General features: G+C 34.7%; 1 pseudogene; it reads right to left on the bottom strand.

Moving 5' to 3' along the window:
• Positions 1–6798: 6798 nt before the first annotated feature.
• LOC124959379 (olfactory receptor 4C13-like) lies at positions 6799–8700 on the bottom strand (annotated as a pseudogene).
• Positions 8701–11677: the final 2977 nt, after the last annotated feature.

Below are 11677 nucleotides of genomic sequence, written 5' to 3'. Positions count from 1 at the left end.
TGTCTCTTTTGTGTTGTGATACATTGTTTTGAATATGATAGTTTCAATTTCTTCTCATTAACATATATTAAATTATAAAAATTTGTGGAATCCACTATGGTATTTCTACAAAAACAACTTTGTGAGTTGACAATAATCACATACCCTCCATTCACCCTCATCCCCCAGTGTCACCTCCACTAACCCCCATCTCGTTCCTAAGGAAACAGCTTTTAGGATATATAATTTTTTTCTGAATAAAATATACATATTTAGTTTCCACATTTGAGAGGGAATATACAGTATTTGTCTTTCTATGTGTGGATTTTTATTTGTTGGTTTGTTTTTGTTTTTGGCCCTGGGGATTGAATGCAGGGGCAACCTAACCATTGACCTACATCCCCGGCCCTTCTTATTTATTTTTTATTTTGAGATAGGATCTTACATAGGGCCTCACTAAATTACTGAGGCTCATCTTGAACTTGGAATACTCATGCTTCAGTCTCTCAAGTTACTGAAATGATAGGTATGAGATTCCAGTCTAGCCTGTCTGGATAATTTTACTTTTGCTTAATTGAAAATCTTATTTTTCCATCCACTTTTCCTCCAACTGAAGGGATTTAATTTTTTTTTTTTTAATGTCAGAATAGCACTCCACAGTGTATATGTACCACATTTCTTTTATCCTTTCACCTGGTTATGGTAATGGAGGATGACTCTAAACATTAACTACTGCAAATACTGCTGAAATAAGCATTCATGTGCAGGTATCACTTTTATATGCTGACTTCATTTTCTTTGAATACACACCCAGGAGCAGGAGAGCAGTATCCTGCAGTGGTTCTATTTCTAGTTTTTTGATGAGCCTCCATACTTTTCTCCAGAGTGCCCACAGCAATTTACATTCTCACAAACAATATATGAGGGTTCCTTTTTCTCTACATCCTTAGTAGGATTTGTTATTTTTTTTGTGTGTGTTAATAATGTTGACCCTACTAGGAATAAAATAGTATTTCACTGGAGTTTTCATTTGCATCTCCCCGATGCTTAATGATACTGAGTATTTTCCCTATATTTATTATAACTTGTTTTCTAGATTTACTGTAGTTCCTCCTTTTCTTTCTCTCCCTTACAGTCTTATTTTTTAGTTAAGTGATTTACTGCAAGTCTTTTTATTTCTTTCCTATTCTTTTTTATTTATCTGTTATGGATTTTTTGCTTTGTGGCTACCATAAGGGCTGAGAAATAAACTTTTGATGATACCAAGGTATTTGAAATAATGTAAACAAAACAAGATCATAAAGATAAGATTAGAAATTAAAACAAGAGAAAAAACACTAATAAAATACTAAATATTTGTACTCAGTTCCTCCTCCCCAAATCATGAAGTACTGATGTCCTCTTTAATATCTTTATATTATTATTGTATTTTGGTGTTGCCTATTTCTAACATACTATCATTATTTATTTTATTGCTTTATCTTCATACTAAAGATATGAGTAATTAATGCAGCATATTTAAAATAATATAGCTTTGGGAATTTGTACAGTTACTCTTGCTCATGAATTTTGTACCTTCTGGTTGCTTCTTTTAAAGAACTGATTTCTTTTCCTTTCAGTTTGAGAAACTCCATGAACTCCAATTAGCATTTCTGGTAGAACACATGTGATGGGAATATATTCTCCCAACTTCTGTTTGCCTGGGATTGTCTTCATTTCTTGTTAATTTTTAAAGGATAGTCTTGCTGGGTACAGTGTTCTGGATTGGCAGCTTTTTGTTGTTTTTCTGTGTGCTTTTTTTTTTTAAAGATCTCTCCTGGCCTGAAAGACCTACTGATAAGTCTTCTATTAGGTCAATTTAGGCACTTTTAGGAGTTTTTTGTTTCTTCCCTCTTGCTGCCTTGAACTTTCTTATCTTTCATCTTCAAGAACTTGATTGTATGATATCACAGATTAGATATGGTTGAATTAAGTCTGACTGGTGACTTTTGGTCTTCCTGTACCTGTGTATTTGTATTCTTCTCTAGTTTGGATGGTTTTCCTTGAGTAAGCTGTCTACCATCTGGCATTCTCAAGTTTGTCTTGAACCCTAATAGCTCAAATATTGGCTCTTTTACCTTTGGCTCAAAGGTTCCATAAACTTTGTTCATCCTCTCCATTCTGTTTTCCCCTTTGCCCCTCTGAATGTATATTTTCAAATAATCTCCCTTTGATCTTATAATACTTTGTTCTGTTTGATATATCTGCTATTGATGCTATCATATTTTTATTTTCACATGGTATATTTTTAGCTAAAGGATTTTTATTGCTTTTAAGTTGCTTTAATCTGTGGTATAGTATTGAAACATTTTTCTATGTTCTCTTGAAGCTTGATGGGGTTTCCTCTCGATGCAGTGTTCCTTGGTGTTGGGATAGGGGTAATGTGGAAAACTTTCTTTCCTGATCTAAGAAGTATGTCATTTCTTATTATTATACTACAATCAAGCACTGTGGTCCTCTCTTGACTTCATTATCTGTTTTCTGTTTTTTAGATACTTCACAGACAGGGGCTGATGTCCTCTATTTGTCCATGTTTAGGTGGTGTATGTATATGCTGTGAAACCATTAGTAATCAGGCTCAAGTTGTTTTTCCACCTCATAGGAAATTCTCCTTGAGTCCACAAATGGACCAGGAAAGAGAAAGCAATGTAGCAAGAGAGTACTTTCTTACTCACTACACCTATTTCAAGACTGGTGAAATTGACTTTCTTCATGTTCAACAACTGAGACTTGGAGGACAAAAACAAGAAAATAAAAGATTTTTAAAAACCACCTCCAGGGTCATCCAGGACCTAAAGAACAATGGGACCCTTCTCAGGTCCTGCAAATCTGGTGAGTCTCCCAACTCCCTCATCAGGGGAATCTAGAGAAACCTAGAAAACAGGAAGCCAACTGCTGCATATTCTGCAAAGAGAAGGTTCACTAGGAAGGGAAATGTTTAAAATGTTTCCAAGCTAATTCATATGCGGTCAGCAAGACCACTGTTACCCATCCTAACAGATGTTAGAATTGATAGAAAAAAATGGAAGGAACCAAGAGTTTTCTCACAAATTTCTAAAAGTGACTCCTGAGAAGTTTCAGTTGACCTTCACATGAAAAAGAGGGAGGTTACTTTTGGACCAAGAAAGGATCACCAAGTTGGTCTCAAATAGTCAGTAGGAAATGATAGGTAAAGACAAATGCATTAATGTGAGGGTAAAAGAAATGTAAGAGAAGAGTCATATATGGGCATTTATAAGGGAAAGCCAATGATCCTTTCAAATGTAACTTGAGATGTTCACATTTGATAGCCAAAAGTTAAATGGGATTTTATGCATAAAAGTCTAATAGAAACTCTCAATGAGTCTTGAATCCCATTTCTATGCATAAATATAATGTACCAAATAATAAAGTAAAAAATAAAAAGTGAAAAAATAGAATCTGTTAAAATCATTTTTGTCTTAAATAATTTGATTCTGACCTAACAGATCTGTCTTTTAAAAATCCAAATATTGAGACACCATTGAAGCTTACATCCCTAAACTCACTACACTGTTACCAATATTAAAACCCATGGTGGTATATTTCTTAATCTCCTAAAAAAATGTGTATTTTACAAATGACAAAAATTCCATGATTAGGTCCTAGAGCTCTTCTCAAGATCCAAGGGGCACTAAAGGCTTAGCCACTTTTAAAATGTCACCAGGCAGATGGTTCCTATACACTGGTCACTCTATCCAGGTTGCAGGTAGCCTGGGTGCCATGGTCAAGGCTTACACTAATTTGCGGTGGTTGACTCCCTGGCCACCATGGTGCTATAGAACAGGGGAGCCTTGGCTGCCTCAGGAGAGGCATTATAGTTTCCTCAGGCAGTGTAAGAGAAATCCTAAAACAGAGCTGGAGAGACAATCCTTAGGTAGAGGGAGGGCATTTCTACAGGAAATGGACAGGCCTTTTTCACTTTGCAAAAGTTCTTATTTCTTTTTCTTCAATTTTCTCAATTTCCTCATCCATGTGGTAATGGAAACTTGGATCTCACCCATGATTCTTCTCTTTCTAATCTTCCTTCTTATATCAGTGTTATCTGCAGCTTTTAAAAATATTTGGGGAACAATTCCTCTCTCTCTCTCTCTCTCTCTGTCAGTTTGTGTTCCACAGAGACAGAACTGGAGATGAAGATTTTTACCAAGTGACATATGGAAGTCAGGGAAGCCAATATGGTAGGGAAGAATGTATGTTGTCTCAAGTGAAGTCTGGCTTTAACTTTAGCCTCTGCAGCTCTACAGTACTCCTTGTACTGAATAAAGTGGTCTGTATGGAGGCCAGGGGACACAAACCTTTTGGACTGTTTTGATAGTCTGTTATTGTCCCCTTGATTCATAACACAAGGTTCTAACTACATCACTTGCTAGATTTGAAATGCTTTCAATGTTTGACCTACAGTCCTTAACATTAAGCTTTAACAGTATTATGAGACATTTCCTGATCTTGGTCTTTTCTGTCCGTCAAATCTCAGAAGTTACAATTTACCTTTATTCTAAGTTAGTATGCAGCGGAATGCCTGGCACTAGTGGGGTTTTGGTGAAAATAGTATTGAATGAATGGATCATTTAATAACTACAACTAAGTTGAACTGAAGTTTTTCTGCAGTTCTTTTTTTTTTTAATCTGTGTGTCTACTACCTGTCCTAGGAATGATTTGACCTCGTATCTTGACTATTCACTCTACTGATCCCACCCTAACCCTGGGGTGTCATTTTTTTATGTTTTTCCATCTACGAATCCTTTTTTTTTTCCCTATCAAATTTATTTTATTTAATTTTAATTTTTTATTTTTACAAGCTGCATTTTGATTCATTGTATGTAAATGGGGTGAAAATTTTGATTTCTAAGGTTGTAAGCAATGTAGATTCACACCATTCATGTAATCATACATATATATAGGGTAATATTGTCTGTCTCATTCTACTATCTTTTCTTCCCCAACCCTACCACCCCATTTTCCTCTAAACCCTCCAAAGTTTTCTCATTTTTCTTTTCCCACTGCCACCTGTCCCCTTCATTATGTATCCTCATCCACTATCAGAGAAAATATTCCATCCTTGGTTTTTTGGACTTGTTCTATTTAACTTAGCATGATATTCGCTAACTCCATCCATTTACCAGCAAGTGACATAATTTTATTCTTTATGGCAGAGTAATATTCCATTGTGTATATATAGCACAGTTTCTTTATCCATTCATCAATTGAAGGGCATCTTGGTTGGTTCCACAATCTAGCTATTGTGAATTGAGCAACTTCTTGACTCATGTCCCAGATCTCTGTTTGGTATCTATCATGTATCATTTCATAGCACCCTTTCTGTCTTACTCTTTCTAATACTCAGCAGTAATTTTCTACTCCTTTCTGAGAGTCTCTCAATTGATTTTAACTTTAGAAAGGAAGAAGCTAATTGTACATTAAGTCACACCAGAAACCCACCAATATATATTCCTTGGAAGCAAAATTATGTTTATTAATTAGTGAAGGTAGAATTGCATTAAAACTACCTAATACTGTAATTTCTTTGCGTGTAGAAAGATCTATGTGTTATGAAAAACAACTTTTAATAATGAAATATAACCACAAAGAAAAAAGAAAATTATAAGTAGCTCACATTTGTAGAATAATAAGGTCCTCCTGAGGGAATACCAAGGTAAACACTTTTCATATATTGTGAAACTCAGTTCCATACTCATTCCCATTCCTCAGTTTAAGTGAAGGTTAGACAAATTTTTGTTTTCATTTAGAGGACAATTGAGAATTCTCTTCAGAATTCTCCTCTGAAGAAAATAAAGGCAGAAAAATTTCCTGTAATCTCATAGATAGATAATCATTTTTAGTGTACATTTTACTGAATTCACTTCTGTGATTTGTACTTTTTAAAATTTATTCAATATGTAATCAGGTTCCAAACATTGTGCAACTTGTGAAAAATATTGGCAGCCAATGGGCAAGTGCTTTATGGATTATAACTGCACTTTTAGTAAATAGGAATTCTGGAGTGACATTAAAACACTCTTGCTTAACTCATCACTCTTTCTAATGGGTTGTCAGCAGGCAATGATATGAACAATACCCTGTTTCTAAAGACTAAAAGGAATCTTAGAAACATAGGTGAATCTTTCTTACCACTTGTAAAGTATACGAATGACCCAAAGAACTTAGACACTATAATATTAAAAATATATGACCATCCATTCTGACTTATAAAATAATAATGAATAATGATAAAATATCTTAATTTTAGTAATAGATAATAAAATAGTATTATAATATGCTAAGTACAGTCCTCTTCTCAAAAATTGTAACAAGAAAAATTATTGCTGACAGTATATGACTGGAGCTAAGTGGATGGTCCAGAAAATCAGTAATATTCTGGTTACTGGACCATCAGTACATCTGTTCTGATAACTTCCCATTTCTGTCAGGAACAATAGCAGTGTTTACATGATAATTGATCAATACCAGTGTTTTTTTGACATCCTTACTTTTATTAGAAGGAAACACTATAAATCCATATAAACAGATAAAGTTAGGAAAAACAGGATGAGATTTGGTAGAAACTTTTAATATGTCTAAATTGTCCAGGGTTAGGTTGTCTCCACTTTCTGAAACTATTTCTACTTCTTTCAAAGCAGAGTTTATGAATAACAATTTTTATTTTCATGGTCTTCCAAAATATTTTGCTGAGATATTACAAAAAGTTCATTCATCCTTTCCTCTCTTAAATCAATGTTGGGATTTAGGCACATTCATTTATCAAATAATTTTCCTGCTAAACAATTTTGTAATGGCACTTTCCATTTGAGCATTTCTCAAAGTGTAAATCACAGGATTTAGCATGGGAGTTATCATGGTATAGAATACAGCAACTGCATTATCAATGGATAAATTAATTGGAGGTCTCATGTACACAAATATGCAGGAAACAAAGAATAAAATGACCACTGTAATGTGGGAGACCCAGGTGGACAGGGCCTTGCACCTGCTCTCCATGCTCTGTGTCCTCAGGGAGCGCAGGATGACCACATAGGAGAACAGCAGGAGGAGGAAGTTTAACAAGCAGATGAACCCACTGTTGGCAGCATTGAAGAGTCCCAGAGTGTGGGTATCAGTGCAGACCAGATTGAGCAAAGGGTTCAGATCACACATAAAGTGATCGATGACATTAGGGCCACAGAAGGGTAGTGGGAAGATGAAGAGCAGCTGGATGGTTGCATAGAAAATGCCTCCCACCCACGACACTCCCACTAGCAGAATGCACACTCTCTAGTTCATGATGGTTGCATAGTGCAAGGGCTTGCAGATGGCCACATAGTGTTCATAGGCCATCACTGTGAGCAGAATTATCTCAGCACCTGCAAAGAAATGTTCCCTCAAGACTTGGGCCATGCATTCATTGAATAGGATGGTCTTCTTTTCATGGAGTGAATCCATGATCAGTTTAGGACTACTGACAGAGGCATAGCAGGCATCAATAAAGGAGAGATAAGCCAGGAAAAAGTACATGGGGGACCCCAGGAGTGAGCTGGCAATGATGGTTATCAATATAAGCAAATTTCCTGCCATAGAGATGATGTAGATGAGCAAAAACACAACAAATATAATTTTCTGCATCTTTGGGTTTTGTGTAAGTCCCAGAAGAACAAACTCTGTCACATTGTAGACTCCATGTGTTTCACGTGGCAGTTTATTATATTACCTGGAAAGGTTGACAGAACCTTGGATTTATTCAACTTTTCCATTCTAATAAATATTAAATGCCTAAATTCCACTGAGTTGTGAAATCTTAAGATATTTGTATGCTTTTGTGGTATCATTTATGTTTTTAGATGGAACAAAGGACTCTGAATTCCTGAGGATTCTCAAATTGCTCCTGGGTGAATAGTATGAAAAAAGTACTATATACTTTTGTAAACTGGATGATAGGTATCTTAGTACACTTACGTATCTGGAATGAGATTCACCCTGAAATGAAATAATGGATTTCATACACCAGTAGTAGCTTAGCCCAAAAACGGAGGTAGAAGATGAATCTGCTAGATATCTACTTAAAGGTAAAGAATTTTGCACGTTATTACTAGGAAATGGAGAATGACAAATGAGAATAGAGAATGAATAAAAGGATCACAAGGATGTTGAGTAAGGGGATCTTGGCTACTGGTCTTGTGTGTCCTGGATGAAGCTGAGTGAGGTTCAGTAGAGTAGGTGCCAGAGGCAGGAGTCCCAAGTAGAAAAATATTATAATATTTAATATAAATAATTTTGGAAATGTAATAAAATATAAAAAGATACTATAAAATAATCTATATTTGGTGACTAATTTCAAGAACCTACTAATACTTGATAATGAAATATTTTAATGTGAATTCTGTGTTTTCCAAGGTACAAAGTACTATGCACACAATTCATTTTAATAATTAGAATAGCATTGTGTTTGGCATTATTTTGTACATTTAACAGGTAAGAAAATGATGTCAGAAACTAATGTTTACTGTTCTAAAAACAATGAAAATATTATCTGAATCTTTCTGAACATTTCATGTGTTTTAAGCAATTTGATGGATTAGTGTTGCAGATTCTCTTACTTGGGGTACATTTCCTGGCAATTCGCACACCTACATCATCATCTATAAACTGAGAATAACAATACCTCCTCATCATTTGTTTTGAGAATTGATTGTTATGTGAACCGATCCACCACAGAGCTGGGGATACACATAGGAACTTTCACTCATATTTATAAATGTGTGTGCACTCTGCAGAGAGCAGAATTGACAGTTTGAGAAATCACACTGAGAAAGTTTTGACCCTACAACAATCTAAGGAGGAATGATTTCCAAAATTACTTTTAAAGAAGTCAGAGACACCTGTATTATCCAATATTTGACACCAGAAAGAGTCCCACTTGTCTATGTTTAGACCAAAAAGTGATGATTTGTGTCCATTAATATTCATATTTAGGTCTTTTGTGTGTGAGTGGTGTATTAAATTTTGTTTTCAAAATTAACCCCAGTTGTTAATTTATATGTCTTTTCAGTAAATAATGGTTCCTGGTGCTAGACACCTGGGTTTTAGGAAGTGCTTCATCTTTATCAGTAGCAAATTGTTTAAAGTTAAATTAGGTTAATATTATATTGCAAATGAGCTTTGAAAATTTGGGGTACAGATGAGATTTTCTATGATTGTATTTGACAAATATAGAAAAGTAATGCTACCTGTATATAAAAAATAACAATATTTAATAAGCATCACCACTGTTGAAAACCTACTTTTGCAGTTCTAGATGATTTTAGTGACCTTTCGGTGTGTTCAGGCACAAATCCATCATCAAATGAGTTCCTCTTGCAATAAGCATATTTCAATATGAAAGATAAAATGGAGTTGAGAAAAAAAACACTCAATTCAATATCAAATCAAACATTTTTAACCATGTGTCTTTTTAAGTTTAAATCTTTCAGTCTCACATAAGAGACTAAAGTGATTTCACAGAAATCCAGAGGTTTTAATTTAGAATGGATTCAGTTGATTCACAATGGAGAAATGATCTTCATTACCTGGTTCTGGTCCATCAGGGCAGAATGTAAGAAGTGCAGAGGGAAAGCTTTTCAGTGGGTAACTGCACACACATGGTGTCTGCTCTAAAACAAGGAGTATTTACATCTCACACTCTCCGGATATTTAAAGTGGTTCCCATAAAACCTCAGGTACCTTGCTTTCAGCTGTGCATCATCTCTCAGGAATTAGTTATCCCCTTGTTGGAAAGGCTTTGTTTTAGAAGTGATTGTCTTGGCATTATATTTGAGTATCACCCACGCTTGAACTCAGATTGTGTTCCCTGAACTTTGAAGGTAAACAAGTGGGGATTGCTAGGAAAGCTGAATGCCATGTAAACAGTATGGTGGACTAAGTCCAACCTGGGGACCAGTGGTGCAGGCTCCCTGATGATACTTGTCACAGAGGGATTTTTTAATTCTTACTATTTTTAAAGCACTTATGAAAACCCATTCTTGATTGCTTGGGAGCTAAAGCAAAGAAGACATAACTTTAATGAGAGACAGTTTAAGTAGATAACTCCAAAGCTGCTTTTCCTAATTTTCATAGTCTTTTGGAAATAGTCAGAATCCCCAGATGACTCTAAATTAGTAATCCCCCATCTCAGGGTCTGGTCAGTTTGGAATACTAAGCAGCATGACAAATTTGGAAAGATAATTGAAACATAGGAAGAAAGTTTATATCTCTCCATATTTTGTCACTTGGCATTGTTTATTGTTTTCCATTCTGTCATTCTATGAAGTATATAGGTATAAATTGTTTTGGTTTTAAATTAAAATTTCCTGATGACTAACTACAGGCATTTTTTTCATATTCTTATTTTTCATTAATGATACAATTTTGTGAAAATTCTATTTATATCTTTGCATAATTTAAAATTATTTTTTCCTGATTTCTTCCTATTTCATTATAAGTGCTCAGCATATTACAGATATAGTCTTTGTCAAGTCCAGTATGTGTAAACACATACACAATTTACTCAAAGCCTGTGGATTCTGTTATCATTTGTCAAATAACACTTGTTTGAGGTATAATTTACACATGAAAAATGTACAGAAATAATATATTAAACTTGTTGTTGGGAGATAGATATAAGTATATGAAACTGTTCCCACAATCTAAATCATAAAACCATTCAATCACCTATCTTATCCTCTTCAAAATTGTTCCTCACCTCTTGTTTGTTACTATTACTGTGATAAGAACATCTAACATATGATCTACCATCTTAGCAAAATTTTAAGTATGGAAAAAAGTACAGATAAGCATAAGAACTAAGGTGTATAGACTTCTAGAACTTATTCATGTCATGCAACCTAGCTTTTGCATTCTTCGATTAACATCTTCTCTTTCCCTCTTTCCTCAGTTCATGACTACGGATATTCCACTCTATGAATCTATGAGTTAGACTCTTATACATTTATCCTATAAATGTCACCATGTCATATTTGTCCTTCTGTTCCAGACCTTATTTTTTTTGTCTTTTTCAGATTGTCTTCTGGGTTCATCCACTTGGTTGTAAATGAAAGGATTTTCCTTTTGTAAGTCTGAATAATGTTCTGTTATTTACATATGTTGGATATTCTTTAAGCAATATACATGCCATGGTCCTATGTTAGGTTGACTCAATTTTTTAAATCAACTTCGACTTTTTCAATGCAAAGTTTATGAATAAAAATCTTTTTAATATTTGTCTTATAATTATACTTTGCTGATACATTCCAAAACATCTTGCATCTTTTCCTCAGCCGAATCACTGCTGGGTTTTAGGCACATTTATTTGTGAACTAAAATACCTGATAAATAATTTTATCATTGCATCTTTCATCTGAGCATTTCTGAAACTGTAGACAAAGGGATTTACCAAGGGATTTATCCTGGTATAGAATACAGCAAATGCTTTATCAAGGGTTAAAGTAACTGGTGATCTAATGTACACAAAAATGCCAGCAACAAAGACTAGGATAACCACTGTGATGTGGGAGGCACAGGTAGACAGGGCTATGCACCTGCCCTCCAAGCTGTGGGTTCTCAAGAAGCACAGGAACACCACATAGGAGACCAGCAGTAGGAAAAAGTTTAA

The sequence above is a fragment of the Sciurus carolinensis genome, chromosome 11, assembly GCF_902686445.1.
Source record: "Sciurus carolinensis chromosome 11, mSciCar1.2, whole genome shotgun sequence".
NCBI lineage: Eukaryota > Metazoa > Chordata > Mammalia > Rodentia > Sciuridae > Sciurus > Sciurus carolinensis.
The sequence above is the reverse complement of the archived record's forward strand: the minus strand, read 5'-3'. Positions and strand labels throughout refer to the sequence as shown.